The sequence below is a fragment of the Gobio gobio genome, assembly GCF_949357685.1.
Source record: "Gobio gobio genome assembly, chromosome: 2".
Lineage (NCBI taxonomy): Eukaryota > Metazoa > Chordata > Actinopteri > Cypriniformes > Gobionidae > Gobio > Gobio gobio.
This window is the reverse complement of record NC_137098.1, coordinates 4,354,582-4,372,236: the sequence shown is the minus strand read 5'-3', so window position 1 is coordinate 4,372,236 and position 17,655 is coordinate 4,354,582. Positions and strand designations below refer to the sequence as shown.

The following is a 17,655-nucleotide window of genomic DNA, read 5'->3' as shown; positions in this document are numbered from 1 at the left end:
CCATAATGTATAGCGTGCACAACGCGCATACACTTTGCTCATGTAATCTACACAGATGCAACAGTTATTTTTGCAAATCATAAATTGTTACACTAAAAAATATTAACACATGAGATGACGGAAATCATTGTGGTGTGCCACGAAGATGTGAAAAAATAGGCATAAATCTAGCTTACAAATGATTCAGGCTAATTGTAGTCTAATAATTAAGGATAAGACCTGTTTGCCCAATAGTGGCAACTTCTGGCAAGACATATATGTATATAAGGACATCTAACAAATTGGTTTGTCCGTCAAGAACCAGGAAAAAAAATGGGTGAGGGTGGACGCAGCGATGTCCTCTGCTGGCGTCAGGTCCTGAGTAGAGGCAAGAGTTCAAGAGTTTTATTTATTTGTCACATACACAGTTATATACACAATATACAACTGGCAGTGAAATGTAAACAGGTCCGCTCCATGGACAGTGCAAATAACAGTTACAAGAAATTAAAATAGAAATAGAATAAAATTAGAATAAAAAGTATTAACATAAGTAGAATTATAAATAAATCAAGTAAAAGATAAAAATAGGAAATAAGATAAAAATAAAAATATAAAGATTAAAATATAAAAAAAAAAAAAAAAAAAAAAAAAAAAGAGGCAGATCCGCCTCCCGTTACACGGCGTGCACGATTGATGCTGGCAAGCTTGGACTTTCCCCGTCTTCTGATGTCATTGTAGCGCTTGTGGCACTGGTGCGACGTCCTGGGGATGCCAGCTGATGAAACAATTGTGGCTATTTCCTCCCACGCCTGTTTAACCGACGCTATTTTGGGTGGGTTTCTCCCATCCCCATACAACACAACTTCTCTGTCTTTCACTGCTCTTACAAGCACATCAGTCTCCTCGGCTGTGAACCGCTCCTGGCGTGCGCCTGGTAAATACGCCATAATAATAGCAATCCATAATGGAACTTGCGCACCTGCTTTTAAAGGGAATGTTGGATGACGCTCTGATTCGTTTATTCACGTTACGCCCAAACCACACCTATGAATAATGAAGCTACTTCAGACCAACCCATTTTAGATTTGCGCCGGGCGCAAGAGCCATTTATCCCGCCGGGAAAATAGCAACAGCACCGAGACCCGCCCACAAAGTTACTTGCGCTTCGCGCTTTGACACTTGCGTTTCAGATCGTTAAAATAGGGCCCATAGATAGATAGACAGACAGACAGATGTTTAGACAGACAGACAGACGTATAGACAGATAGACAGACCGACATTTAGATAGATAGATAGATAGATAGACAGACAGACAGACAGACAGACAGACAGACAGACAGATAGTCAAATAGATAGACAGACAGACAGGTATAGACAGACATATAGATAGGTAGATAGACAGACAGACATATAGAAAGACAGACAGACAGATAGACAGAGATATAGACAGACAGACATATAGATAGATAGATAGAGAGGCAGGCAGGCAGGCAGGCAGGCAGGCAGACAGACAGACAGACAGACAGACAGACAGACAGACAGATAGATAGATAGATAGATAGATAGATAGATAGATAGATAGATAGATAGATAGATAGATAGATAGATAGATAGATAGATAGATAGATAGATAGATAGATAGATAGATAGATAGATAGATAGATAGATAGATAGATAGATAGATAGATAGATAGATAGAGAGGCAGGCAGGCAGGCAGGCAGGCAGGCAGGCAGGCAGGCAGACAGACAGACAGACAGACAGACAGACAGACAGACAGACAGACAGACAGACAGACAGACAGACAGACAGATAGATAGATAGATAGATAGATAGATAGATAGATAGACAGACAGACAGACAGACAGACAGACAGACAGACAGACAGACAGACAGACAGACAGACAGTCAGACAGACAGACAGATAGATAGATAGATAGATAGATAGATAGATAGATAGATAGATAGATAGATAGATAGATAGACAGACAGACAGACAGACAGACAGACAGACAGACAGACAGACAGTCATATAGATAGACAGAGACAGACAGATGTATAGACAGACAGACAGACATATCGATCGATAGATAGATAGATAGATAGATAGATAGATAGATAGATAGATAGATAGATAGATAGATAGATAGATAGATAGATAGATAGATAGATAGATAGATAGATAGATAGATAGATAGATAGATAGATAGATAGATAGATAGATAGATAGATAGATAGATAGATAGATATACCTTTCTTACGCAATGATTTATAAGAATGTTTCCAAGTTATGTGGAAAAATTAATAAAATGTTTGAGGTTATGCTGTGGCTTGTGGTTTTCAAAGATGCAAAAGAACACAATCAGAAGGTTTTGTTTACCAATCCCACCAAAAAGACACTAAATATGCATGAAAAGTTCCACATTAGTTGAAGTCCCTCTGCAGGCAATCCTTTTATCCCTTATAACTCAACTTTGATCATCAAAATTACATATTTAAACGTGTTTTTCCTGTGAAAACAGCTCGAATGTAATGCTTCATTTAGTATGCGCTGGCTCATGAATATGCAGATTAGCCCCGCCCCCACTCACTCGGATTACCTGATCCACTCGCTCTACTGTAGCAAACGCTACACAACGGCAATAATTCAACCCTATATGCTGGAGTCACACACTATGGAAGCTTGTTTCCATCCCAGAATTAAACATTTTAAAGGTCCCATGGCATGAAATTTTCATTTTATGAGGTTTTTCAACATTAATATGAGTTCCCCTAGCCTGAATATTGTCCCCAAGTGGATAGAAATGTTGATCGGTGTAAACCCGAGTTCTGGCTGTCTTTCTCTGCCTTTGAAAAAATGACAGGCCAGACGAGCCAATCCTGAAGTCTCCTGGTTTGACGTCCAAGCAGGAACGGTTTCCTCCCTTTCCTCTGCCCAGAGAATCTGGCACACCCATGCAAACGCTCGAGAGATCATGGCTTGTGAACGAATGAATGCTGGCAGTTTCTCAGTGTTTGGATGTACAAATGAAAACAGAAGTCTTTTTTCAGTTCCTTCTGATCTGTGATCAGTGATTTCTTATGTGTAGCTAATTATTTATTATTCGTGCACACAATGCGGCTTCTCTCTCTCCCGACAGAACGGTGTTTTCGTGTCTTGTGAGTCAGTGTTTTTGTACGTCCTCGTTGCGTCTATCTGTTCTAGAATGTGCATACAGTCATTTCTGCTCAACATCAGCAGAGTAACATCTTTAGAGATAAACCTCACGCACGCCGAAGCTCGGGCTGCACTGGCCCGGCCTTCAACATCCCCGACCCCCAGTACTGCATCTGGCCCACAGCGGAGGAGCCAAACGTGGCGTGAGATTAAGCAGAAGGGAGGTAAGCGTGAGGGTATCCGGCTAGGCTAGCCAGCTTTCCCCACAATAAACTGGATTACATTCGATTACTGCTGTTGTGTCTTTGTTTGCGCTGTGTACTCAATGCGCGTCACTGACGCTTTTCATATGATAGGAACATATCTAAAAATAATGCTATTATCAACACTTACTCGTAACTCGTTCATCTCGACAGCTGTAATGGTACTTTGCATGTGTTACAAAATTGGTAATGATGAAGACGGACTCTGCATGACTGGGACTCGTGTTTATTCAGAACTCTCAGATACAAACACAATAAACTCGCGCTGACTGACAGCGTTCTCATAACTCAGTAGTTACTATAAATAACTTTGTTAGCAATCGCTGAGCTCCGTCTCTAGTACGTTAGTGATGTCCGGTTCGCGAACGATCATTCTTTTGAACCGGTTATTTTTAGTGAACCGAACCAGTTCACCAAATCGGACTGAATCGTTCTAAATGGTTCGCGTCTCCAGTCAGCGCTGATCCATAATTGACTAAAGTTACTAACTTTCTGGCATGAGTGACAGCCCCTCCGACTAGAAATAGACTAATAACCTGAAGTATATTCTAGTAACTACAACAGTTCACTGATCTGAGACTGACAGAACTGATGTGAAGTGAACTCCGGTTCATCCGTCTCTCTGGCAGCAGCTCGTGCCTGCTCGTGCCTCGTAGACCTCGTTAAACCACGCCCCCTCCGCTCATTTCAAATGCAAAGATGTCAGCCAATCACAACAGTGGGCGTTTTTACTGAAGTCTCACAGCAGACACGCCTCTTGTAACAGGGCATTCAGCCACAGGGCAAACAGCAGAATAGAAAAAAATGCCTTTTATTTCTAAATTATGACATTTTATGATGTAAAAATCATACTAACAATATAAGTACACCTCAGGAAACATTATAAAATAATAGAAAAATGCCATGCCATGGGACCTTTAAAAGATAATTGCAACTTTTTATCTCACAATTGTGAGTTTACATAGTCGCAATAAAATACATAAAAGAATGTATAATATAATTCAGAATGTATTCAGATACACATGTATTGTAATTGTAACATGTAACTGTTGGTAAAGTTTAATCATTTTTAGTTTTAATCTTGAGCATTTTTTTAACGTTTTTCTATGTATACTGAAGAATTCCTCGCATTTTTCATTTATTCTTAAGGAGGTCAAATTGACGTGCGAGGTAAGGATTTGTTACTTTTTTATTAGGACCACAGAAACTCCTCGAATCCAGTAAATTTTTGGCGTAGATAGACAGACAGACAAACAGACAGACAGACAGACAGACGTATAGACAGACAGACAGATAGATAGATAGATAGATAAATAGATAGATAGATAGACAGACAGATGACAGACAGACAGACATATAGACAGACAGACGTATAGACAGACATATGTATAGACAGACAGACAGACAGACGTATAGACAGACATATGTATAGACAGACAGACAGACAGACGTATAGACAGACAGACAGACAGACAGATAGATAAATAGATAGATAGATAGATAGATAGACAGACAGACAGACAGACAGACAGACAGACAGACAGACAGACAGACAGACAGACAGACAGACAGATGATAGACAGACAGACAGACAGACAGACAGACGTATAGACAGACAGACAGACGTATAGACAGACATATGTATAGAGAGACAGACAGACAGACAGACAGACGTATAGACAGACAGACAGACGTATAGACAGACATATGTATAGACAGACAGACAGACAGACAGACGTATAGACAGACATATGTATAGATAGATAGACAGACAGACAGACACTCACCTAAACGAAAACCTGTTCAATTTCTCATTAATGCTATTATCTAATCAACCAATCACATGGCAGTTGCTTCAATGCATTTAGGGGTGTGGTCCTGGTCAAGACAATCTCCTGAACTCCACACTGAATGTCAGAATGGGAAAGAAAGGTGATTTAAGACATTTTGAGCGTGGCATGGTTGTTGGTGCCAGACGGGCCGGTCTGAGTATTTCACAATCTGCTCAGTTACTGGGATTTTCACGCACAACCATTTCTAGGGTTTACAAAGAATGGTGTGAAAAGGGAAAAACATCCAGTATGCGGCAGTCCTGTGGGCGAAAATGCCTTGTTGATGCTAGAGGTCAGAGGAGAATGGGCCGACTGATTCAAGCTGATAGAAGAGCAACTTTGACTGAAATAACCACTCGTTACAACCGAGGTCTGCAGCAAAGCATTTGTGAAGCCACAACACACACAACCTTGAGGCGGATGGGCTACAACAGCAGAAGACCCCACCGGGTACCACTCATCTCCACTACAAATAGGAAAAAGAGGCGACAATTTGCACCAGCTCACCAAAATTGGACAGTTGAAGACTGGAAAAATGTTGCCTGGTCTGATGAGTCTGGATTTCTGTTGAGACATTCAGATGGTAGAGTCAGAATTTGGCGTAAACAGAATGAGAACATGGATCCATCATGCCTTGTTACCACTGTGCAGGCTGGTGGTGGTGGTGTAATGGTGTGGGGGATGTTTTCTTGGCACACTTTAGGCCCCTTAGGGCCAATTGGGCATCGTTTAAATGCCACGGCCTACCTGAGCATTGTTTCTGACCATGTCCATCCCTTTATGACCACCATGTCTCCATCCTCTGATGGCTACTTCCAGCAGGATAATGCACCGTCACAAAGCTCCAATCATTTCAAATTGGTTTCTTGAACATGACAATGAGTTCACTGGACTAAAATGGCCCCCACAGTCACCAGATCTCAACCCAATAGAGCATCTTTGGGATGTGGTGGAACGGGAGCTTCGTGCCCTGGATGTGCATCCCACAAATCTCCATCAACTGCAAGATGCTCTCCTATCAATATGGGCCAACATTTCTAAAGAATGCTTTCAGCACCTTGTTGAGTCAATGCCACGTAGAATTAAGGCAGTTCTGAAGGCGAAAGGGGGTCAAACACAGTATTAGTGTGTGTTCCTAATAATCCTTTAGGTGAGTGTATAGACAGACAGACGTATAGACAGACAGACATATAGATAGACAGACAGACGTATAGACAGACAGACATGTATAGATAGACAGACAGACATATAGACAGACAGACATGTATAGATAGACAGACAGACATATAGACAGACAGACAGATAGATAGACAGACAGACAGACAGACAGACAGACAGACGATAGATAGACAGACAGACAGATGGACAGACAGATAGACAGACAGACGTACAGACAGACACACAGATAGATAGACAGACAGACAGCTAGACAGACAGATAGATTGACAGACGTATAGACAGACAGAAAGGCAGGCAGACAGACAGACAGACAGACGAATAGATAGACAGAGAGGCAGACAGACAGACAGACAGACAGACAGACAGACAGACGTATAGACAGACAGAAAGGCAGAGAGACAGACAGACATATATATAGACAGACAGACAGACAGACAGACATATAGACAGAAAGGCAGACAGACAGACAGACAGACAGACAGACGTATAGACAGACAGACAGCCATATAGACAGAAAGGCAGACAGACAGGCGAATAGACAGACAGACATATAGACAGACAGACAGACAGACAGAAAGGCAGACAGACAGACAGACGTATAGACAGACGTATAGACAGACAGACAGACAGACAGAAAGGCAGACATATAAACAGACAGAAAGGCAGGCAGAAAGACAGACAGACGTATAGACAGACAGAAAGGCAGACAGACATATGTATAGACAGACAGACAGACATATAGACAGAAAGGCAGACAGACAGATGTATAGACAGACAGCCATATAGACATAAAGGCAGACAGACAGACGTATAGACAGACGTATAGACAGACAGACAGACAGACAGACAGAAAGGCAGACAGACGTATAGACAGCTAGACAGACAGACATATAGACAGACAACAGAAAGGCAGACATATAGACAGACAGAAAGGCAGGCAGACAGACAGACAGACGTATACACAGACAGAAAGGCAGACAGACATATGTATTGACAGACAGACAGACAGACAGAAAGGCAGACAGATGTATAGACAGACAGAAAGGCAGACAGACATATGTATAGACAGACAGACATAAAGACAGACAGACAGGTAGACAGACAGACAGATGTACAGACAGACAGGAAGACAGATAGACAGGTAAATGTGTGTGTAATGTGTGTATTGCGTCTGACCTCAGTGTGTTTCCCTACTGTCCACCACAGTGACCCTCAGTACATGTTTAAACACTGTGGTATACATTTTTTGTAATATTATGTTGTAATATAAAGTTATGTTGTAATATTTTCCTCAATTATTTTGATGTTTATTAATGTTCATGTAGGTATTATTATTTATGTTCATATATTCATAGCTTTGGCAATATTAGATAGATAGATAGGAGCTTGATGTGTTTGTCTCCTAGAGTGAGTCCAGGGCCTGTCGACTGTTCCCGCTGCACCGCTAGTTCATTAATGTAAATGTTGAACAGCGTTGGACTCAGGCTACAGCCCTGCCGCACTCCTCTCTTTTGAGTGAAGAATTCTGTATGTTTGTTGCCAATTCGTATTGGACATTTGTTGTTCGAATACATTGATTTTATGATGTCATAAACTTTACCCCCTACACCGCTTTGTAAAAGTTTGTAGTATAATCCGTTGTGCCAAATAGAATCAAATGCTTTTTTGAAATCGACAAAGCATGCAAATATTTTTCCATTTTTGGTCTGTTTTACGTGTTTATTATTTAGGGTGTGTAGGGTGTAAATGTGGTCAGTAGTTCTGTGATTTGGAAGAAAGCCAATCTGACTCGGACTCAGGACATTGTGCTCGTTAAGGAAGTTTACAATTCTATTGTTTAAAATACTGCGAATTACCTTCCCCAGATTACTGCTCACACAAATGCCTCTGAAATTATTAGGGTCCAATTTATTTCCACTTTTGTGGATTGGGGTTATAAGTCCTTGGCTCCAGATGTCAGGAAAACAGCCTGAACTAAGTACAATGTTGAATAGTTTGAGCACAGCCGCCTGCAGCTCAGGTGTGCTGTGCTTCAGCATTTCACCCAGGATGCTGTCAGGACCACAAGATTTCTTACTTTTTTGGCTTTTGAGTTTGTTTGTCAATTCTTCGTGTGTAATTGGGAAGTCAAGTGAATTTTGATTATTTTTAATTCTTTCTTCATAAATTTGTAGATTATCAGATTATAATAGTCATTGAGTTGTTTTGGTGGGATTTCTTTATATAATTTTCCAAAATGCTTTGTCCAGATATCTCCATCTTGTATTGGTAGGTCTTGTGGTTTAGTTGTGCTCAGATTATTCCACATATCCCAGAACTGATTATTGTTGATTGAGTGTTCTATTTCCTGTAAACTTTTGGTCAGATGGTGTTGCTTTCTCACTCTAATTGTGTCTTTGTATTGTTTTAGTTTTGAAACGTATTCAGATCTTATGTCTGTGTTGTTGGGTTCTTTATGTTTCAGATTTGATAATTTTCTAAGTTGTTTTCTTAATGTTCTGCAGTCTGAGTCGAACCATTTTTCATCTTTTTGTGTTTTTTTAGTATATTTTTTGCCTTTCTTTTTCAATTCACTTTTATATGCTGCTTTTTTAAATATGTAATTGATTTCATTTGTAGCCGAATTAACACCATCTTTAGTTGTTTCGAATTTTGTAGTAATAAATGTATTTATCAGCTTTTTTAGTTCTTCCGAATTTAGGGCTTGAATAAATTTGTCTGGACTGTCTTGAGCCCATCTGTATCTCTGCTGGACCTGATGCATTTTGCAGGTTTCCAGCCTGTTTTGTTCTGGTATATTGTGTGTTTTGATATAAATGTTAGTTTGGTTATGATCAGAAAGCGGAGTTTGCTGTTTGACAGTGAATGCACTGAAGGAGGATGGGTCCATGTCAGTGATAAAGAGTCCCCTCTGATCCTGCCGTTGAGGATGTACAGGCCCGAGGCTCGACAAAGGTGCACTAACTCTCTACCGTTTTTATTCACTGTTTGGTCAAGGTTGTTCCCTTTCGAAAGGGAACTCGCGCTGCGTCAGCTGACGCTACGGGGAACGCCTCCAGCGTGACAGGTGCCTGAAATCACAATTACAAAACGTCAATCCTATTGACCGGCGACAGCCCATGACGTCATCAAGGTGCAACCAGGAAGTATAAAAGGGCGCCTTGCCAACATGACAGTATCTTTTCGTCTTCAGGGACTGTTTGCCGATTTTCACGCAAAGCGTCAAGTACAATCAAAGATGAAGTGTGCCCAGAAACAACGCCACTTCCGCAGATGTGTGGACCCGTGTACCAGGTATCTTACACCTGAGGATACACACACACTCTGTGTGTACTGTCTGGGTGAGGAGCATGCACGGGAAGTTCTCGAGGGAGCTTCCTGTGCAAACTGCGAGCGTTTTCCCCTGAAGACGCTCCGCTCTCGTCTGGCTCTCTTCTCGAGGGGAGAGAATTCAGCATCTGGGGACGGCCCCGCTCGAGCTGAGGCTGAGCGGCGTCTGAAGTCCTAGGGTTCCCAGATGGATCTGGCTCGTCGTCTGGAGACTGGTGTGGTGCTCGCAGATGACGATCCAGATCACGAGGGGCAGACATCGGAGGAGGAGCGGGATTTGAGCTCCTCCTCCTCGTCTGCGGCTCTTCCAACCGAGCAAAGGATGGATGAAGAGGTTGGTGAGTCAGCTGAGGCTGAAACCTCGCATCCATCCTGTCCCATGTACGGGGAGCTGGTGGAGGTCATGGAGCGCGCTGCAGGTAGACTGCAGCTGCCGTGGCAGCGCGCGAGGAGAGAGGTCGTGCGTCCAAATCGTTTGGATGACCGGTTTCTCTCCGCTCATGACCACCCAGCTCCCGGGAGTCTTCCATTTCTTCCGGATCTCCATCAACAGATCTCGAAGGGATGGAAGAAGCCGTATTCAGCCCGCATCCATCGGCATCAGCGAGCTAACTTCGCTGATGTCGAGGGATTGGCTGAGGCTGGATATGTGTCGTTGCCGCCCGTGGACGAGACGTTTGCGAACTATCTCGCCTCTGGGCGGCCATCGACACTGAGTCCCCCTCGAGAAGGGTGAAACATTTTCTACTAATGTTTTCAGGACTCCGTTTTTCGCTCTCCTGAGAGGGCTCGGGGGATTATGGAACATCGCTGGACATCGCAGGGCCTGCAGCTCCCCGTGAGTAAGCTAAGAACGATCTTCTTTGCAACATTATATGTTTGTGCATAATGCTATACTTTAGCTAGTAGAGATCTACCGCCTCTCCGTGTTATCTCTATCACTTATGTGAGTGTTTGTATTGCCGCCCTTGCTCGCGGGCTTGTGGCGCGCGGGGGCGAGTTGTTTGTTTTCCTAGCTTTAAGTATAAAGTAGCATTACGACCGGGTTAAGCACTAATGCGTGAGCTGTAGTGAGATCTGCGCCCAGCCCTGTTGGGCTTTTAAATGGGTTTTGGGGCCCCGTTGTTTATGTAAGGGGTGATAATATTTATTTCCTGAGCCCTGGGTAGATCTAGTGCAGGTGTAGCACCGCACCACTTGGCCTAGGCTTTGCTAAGGATGGGGGGCGCTTCCTTTAAAAGCAGGTTTGTCGCCCTAGGCCTGTCTTTAAGTATAAGAACAGTGCATGTTTTTCTGCATCCTTGATTCAGCCTCCTCTTATTACAGAGTAGTCCGGCCAAGGCCCGCCCCCTTCTCTGCGTTCTGGGGTTATTTAGTAATGCAGTGTAGGTGTTGCAGCAGGGATAGCGACCTTGCCAGTGGTCGTGGGGCCGGGCTGAGCGTCTTTCGCTGTGTGCGTCCAAGACTTTAGTTTTGCTGTGCCCCGCCTTTCAGAGCTGATGTGGTCACCACCTTCTGAAGCAGGTGACGTAAGTTGTACTCCCCTCGCTTTAGAGGGTTCCTAAGCGTTTGTTTGCTGAGTACACTGCTGTTGGCAATGTGATTAGGTTAATGTCTGTAGGCACTGCCCTGTGAGACTGCGCTATCGCGGAGGCCCTTTAGCCTCTGGGATGGAGCCAGCCCCAGGTGCGGGCATATGAAGGCCAGCTGGTTGTGAGTAGCCAGCTTGGGCAGTCTGGGCAGCGGACTCCAGGACAAGGGAGTCTCGACGTCGTGGCCCATAGGTGGGCCCCCGAGGATTCTTTCCGTCGACGTCAACTTCAGCAGAAACCTCGTCAACCAGTAGGCCCTCTTTGGCCTCCTTGGGGATGAGTCCCCAGGTGATAACTGGATGTCTAGTTCTTCGTCAGCAGCAGACAGCTACCGTCAGCCCGGGTGCAGCAGCCAGCCTTCTTCTATCCGCGGCAGGGTTCATAGAACCTGCAGGCCTCCTATTTGGAGGTAGGCCCTGCCAGGCCTCCCTGAGGGGTAGGCTCCCGTTTTTGGGTTACCTTGGCTCAGATGGTAGGCCCCATCAGGCCTCCCTGAGAGCCTGCTGTGAGTAGCAAGCCTTGCCCGGTCTCCCCCGAGGGGGTATTCCTGAGCAGTAGTCCCTCGACGGCTGGCACGAGCTGCTAGTAGGTGGTAGGTGCTACCAAGCCTCCCTAAGGGCCTGCTGTGGGGTAAGCAGGCTCACTGGACCTCCTCTGAGGGGTTGGTCCCGGGCCTCAGTCACTGGATGGCTAGCACGAGCTGCTAGTAGGTAGTAGGCCTCACCCGGCCTCCCTGAGGGCGAGTTCCCGGTTCCCAGTCTCTGTGGCGGTGAGCACGGAGTGCTAGCAGGTAGTAGGCCTCACTAGGCCTCCCTGGAGGACTAGCACGTTCTGCTATCAGGTGGTAGGCGGCGAGCCTCCCTGAGATCGTTCCCCGGTCCCCAGTTTCGGTACTTCACGGTAGCACGGGTTGCTAACAGGTAGCAAGCAGCACGGGCTTCCCTGGGGGATTCGCTATTGGATTGTAGGCCTCACCGGGCCTCCTCTAAGGGCATGTTCCGGTTTCGCAGTTACTAGATGAGTCTAGTCACTGTGGAAAAGCTATCTAGCGCACCTATTGTCAGGTGGCAGGCCTAACTAAGCCTCCCTGAAGGAACGCCCAACGACTAAACAGGTGGTAGGCCTCACTAGGCCTCCCTGACGGAGCGAGTCCCTGTTCTCCCAGCTACCTCGAGGGCTAGCTCGACTGCGGTCAGGTGGTAGGCCTGCTAGGCCTCCCTGAGGACGAGCTCCGTGGTTTGGACACGCAAGCAGTCGCTACAGGTTACCAGGTGGAGGCCCCTTCTGGCCTCCCTGGGGGACGAGTTCCCTAGGAGGGAACACATAACTGGCTTTACGCTGACAGCTGGTGGTCACCTGCTATCAGGCGTCGGTTTCTAGCCGGTAGCACCTGAAGGCGGTGTTCATACCCTAGCATGACGAGACGACGCTGCTACTATGCGGTCCCTACAGGAAGGGACTCTCATAGATCGCCTACAGCATGGTTACCTACCAGGCAGGCTTGGGAGCTCCTCTCAAGTGAGAGTCTTCTGTGAGCTGATAGCCGCTTGGCACTGATCCGTCGGTTGTAGGCCCATCGAGGCCTCCCAGCAAGGATCAGCAGGTAGGCCTGTTCGGCCTCCTGAGCACGTTTTAAAATAAGTGCTTGGTAGATCCTAGGATCGAGTGGCTAAACTCCCCTCGCTAGCAAGGGTTAGAAAGCACTTCGCTGAGCGCTGCTCTCCAGGATAACCCGTCTCTGAGGTCCGGCTGGTGGAGGACACTGCCTTTTTGCAGTACCCTAGCAGGATGTCTCTCCGGAGGCAAGTACCAGAGGCTCTGTACTTAAGCAGACAGGGGTTGGCCGAGAGGTCGCTAGGTCAGGCCTCCCTGGTGGCATTCGGTGAATTCTTCCCGAATAGTGACTGGCGCGGGTTCCCTCGGGTCCCCCTGCCACGTTCCCTTAAAGGAACCCCTTCTGTCGAACGGGCTGGTTCCAGGCCTTCGAGCGGCCATGGTAGGACTTCATGTAGTATGCGAAGTTTCCTTCTCAGGTTAATAGCTTGGGCTTTGACCGTAGGGAGCGCTGTCACTGACAGCCTAATGTGACCAGAAGGGGAGTGGTTCAGGCTTTTCAGTTGAATTTGCTTGTCCTGACAGTTGTCACGGCCAGTGGGCATGCACTCCTTTCTGCATGGCGGCGTTGGTATATCGTTCCCCGTAGCGTCAGCTGACGCAGTGCGAGTTCCCTTTCGAAAGGGAACGTCTCTGGTTACGTATGTAACCTATGTTCCCTGAGAACAGGGAACGAGACGCTGCGTCGCTTTGCCATGCCGCAAGGCTTGCCTGCCAAACAGTCCCTTCAGACGTTTAGATACTGTCATGTTGGCAAGGCGCCCTTTTATACTTCCTGGTTGCACCTTGATGACGTCATGGGCTGTCGCCGGTCAATAGGATTGACGTTTTGTAATTGTGATTTCAGGCACCTGTCACGCTGGAGGCGTTCCCCGTAGCGTCAGCTGACGCAGCGTCTCGTTCCCTGTTCTCAGGGAACATAGGTTACAAACGTAACCAGAGACGTTTCTTGGTGGGAGATTTTTTGTGAGACTCAGGGGGTTGTGACCAAACACATATTCATTGCCCTTTGGATCTATGTTATCCGGTTCAGATCCAGTTCTTGCATTAAAGTCTCCACACAGCAGCACATTTCCCTGGGCCTGGAAATGGCTGGTTTCTGTGTGGATGTTGTGCATGTATTCCTCATCATGGTAAGGAGAATCCGCTGGGGGAATGTAGATGGCACAGAGATATGTGTCTGTGTTTGAAATGCCAACATTATTAAGTTTTATCCAGCAATGAAACTTTCCAACTGTAATAACAGAAATGTGTTTGGCCAGATCCTCCCTGTACCACACCAGAATTCCTCCCGAGTCTCGTCCACGATGGACTGTACTTAATTTTACTGAGGGTACAATTATTTCATAGTAGCCTGAGGGACAGTGGGTAAGCGCATCATTTCGACACCAGGTTTCAGTCAAGATTATAATATCGGCTTTTGATATTTTTTAGAAATTCTGGGTCTGTGCTTTTAGAACCAAATGTCGAAGAATGAAGACCCTGAATATTCCAACAACTTATTTGAAATGAATTATTTTTAAAGATAAACCTATTTGGTAAGACAGAGAAAATAACTAATATAATTTAACTAATATAACATGTGAAGCTAATGTAGCTACATACATTGCAGGAATATTACATTAGGACACGTGTTTTTTTGTTTGTTTTTGTTTAGTTTTTTTTGCTTTTTTTTTTTTTTTTTTTCTCGATAGAGCACTGTGTTGTGAATGTAGCTCTTATCTGTTCAGGAGCTGGTTGCACAGTGTGTGCAGCATCTCTCTGATCTGGCTCAGCTCACTGGCAGGGGTGGAGGTGGAGGGTGGAGCAGGAGGCCGGCTGCAGCTTCAGCGTAGCTCTGTGCTCTCGGTTGCAGGGATTTCTCTTGGTGTGGGTGTGTGGGGTTTTTTGGTTTCTTCTTCCTGATGGCGGCCTGATGGTCAGCAGGTGGATGTGAAGTTGGTGACTGCAGGTTTACAGGGGTGTAGTGAGCCATAGGTGGCTGTGGGTATGTTGGACGACGTGGGATGCTTGTCCAGCCGATGTCTTTCCTCACCGGGGTCGGAGGGGCGTGTCTGGGCATGTAGGGGTGAATGGGCCGGTGGTGTTCTGGAGTCGGTAGCAGGTGTCTCGGTGATGTTGGGCTACGGCCCAGGGCTGCATCTTTTAGGGTCTTTGCAAAAATACACACTGCATCTTTGTGTAGGTGGAGACCATCATATAGGTGTTGGAGGCCGATGTGGTGGTGGTGGACCAGGTGTACGTTTGGGAGTGCAGAACATCTGCGGGAAATTTCAGCATTGATGCTGTAGATGATGTGTGGTGGTGTGTCGTGTCGGTGGAGAAGTGTAGAGATTACAATTCGGGATTCTGGGAACTTTTTGCTGGTGAATTCTGCCATTTTCCTGACAGCTTCAGCCGTGTTGTTGCGCAGCGAGTGAAGGTCATTAGTCCCGGTGTGGATTATGACACATGAGGGGTGTCCTGTGAAGTCTCTGATGATCTGGTGGGCGTGGCCTGTTGTGCTGCATCGTTTTGCAGTGACTTTTTGATGTGGGAAGAGTTTCTGTGGGTCCACAAACTTCCCATTCGAGTCCATAAGGAGGAGAACATCTGGATCAGGTTCTGTAGGGTGGGCAGGGGAGGTTTGTGTTTGTGTGTTTGTGGTAGGTTCGCTGTCTGTAGTAGGAGCTGTACTGCAGTGAAGTGTGTTGTCTTTTCTGTTTTCCTGTAACTGCTCTCTCATTTCTTGCAGCTGTTTAGAGAGGTTCTCTTCTTTTCTCTCTTTGTCCTCCTCTAGCTTGCATATCTGCACGCGGAGAGTTTGGTTTTCTTCTCGCAGTTCTCTGAAAGCTCTTGTGAGCTCAGTGATGGAGGAGTTGGTGTCTTTCTTCAGCTGCCTGAGTTCATCTTTGAGCTCTTGGATGTGAATGTTTGTGTTGTGTGTGTCTGAGAGTTTGACTTGAGTGTGTTCTCTGAATTCAGTGAAGTCCAAGTTCTTCTCTCTCCTCCTCTACTCTGGCCTTCAGCAGGGGGAAGATCTCCTCGAATAAGTTCAGGCTTGCCTCATTGCCTTGCAGGAGGAAGGTGCCTTTAGTATGGTAGGTTATGGTGAGAATGGGGTTGTCGTTGTCCAGCATTTCATCTTTACATATAGTTAATCTTCCACCTCGACCGATTCCTTCTTTATAAATGTGCTTGTATTCCTCACAGATGGCTGATTTCCATGCGGTAATCAGAGTGGTGTAGAAGATGAGGTTGTTCTTGATTCTTTTCCCGTTGAGTTGAATGTAGTCAGCATACAGGAGATCAGGGTTGTCTCTGAGAGTTTTCTCCTTGTGTTTTTTGCACACTGCTCACTTCTGCACTTCTCTGGGTAAGACACCTCCCTGCACTCTGTGTGCGCCGGGGTCGCCATGGTGATCAGACTGGGCACTGAGCCAAAACTGCAGCTAGCTTTAGCTTTTAGCTTGTAATAATCAGGGATTTTACTAGAATAACATCAAAATATACAGTTTTTGTCCAAGTTTTTTGGCAGATAGAGCTCACCTCTCTGTTTAGTAACTGGAGATCAACAATTTTGTGATGTTTTTCAGCTGTAGTTCCTTTAAAAAATCTTTGAGCGTTTTGGAGGGAAATCTGCAGTTAGGTGATAGAGTGGTGATCCAGCAGCCAGATGCTAATCCACAGGTTACAGTCTTCTTTCTTTAATTAAAAAGTATTTTCTAGAAGAAAAATTTGTCTTTACCCGAGTCCAAGTTGTTCCTCTGTTGTTTTTACTTGTTTGTTGTTGTTATCTCATTCTCTGTCTCACTTTTTGGCTTAATCTTTAAAGCATTTTCAGGAGCTCATATTTAGAGTGGCTGATCAGATATCCAGGGGGCCAGATATCCAGATATCCATGTGTATATATATCTGATAGACAGACAGACGTATAGACAGACAAACGATAGATAGATAGATAGACAGACAAACGATAGATAGATAGATAGATAGATAGATAGATAGATAGATAGACAGACAGACAGACAGACAGACAGACAGACAGACAGACAGACAGACAGACAGACAGACAGACAGACAGACAGGCAGACAGACAGACAGACATATGTATAGACAGACAGATAGACAGACAGACGTATAGACAGACAGACAGCTAGACAGACAGATAGATAGACAGACAGACAGACAGACAGACAGACAGACAGGCAGACAGACAGACAGACAGACAGACAGACATATGTATAGACAGACAGATAGACAGACAGACGTATAGACAGACAGACAGCTAGACAGACAGATAGATAGACAGACAGACAGACAGACAGACAGACGTATAAACAGACAGAAAGGCAGGCAGGCAGACAGACAGACACAGATGAATAGATAGACAGAGAGGCAGACAGACAGACAGACGTATAGACAGACAGAAAGGCAGACAGACATATATATAGACAGACAGACAGACATATAGACAGAAAAGCAGACAGACAGACAGACAGACAGAAAGGCAGGCAGGCAGACAGACAGACAGACAGACTTATAGACAGACAGACATATAGACAGACAGACAGAAAGGCAGACAGACAGACAGACAGACAGACATATAGACAGACAGACAGACAGACAGACAGAAAGGCAGACAGACATATGTATAGACAGACAGACAGACATATAGACAGACAGAAAGGCAGACAGACAGACAGACGTTTAGACAGACAGAAAGACA

General features: G+C 45.3%; 1 protein-coding gene across 4 annotated transcripts in view; it reads left to right on the top strand.

Annotated features, from left to right (window-relative positions):
• drd4b (dopamine receptor D4b) overlaps nucleotides 1-17,655 on the top strand; it is a 473,608-nt gene that overhangs the window by 108,058 nt on the left and 347,895 nt on the right. The window lies entirely within an intron of this gene.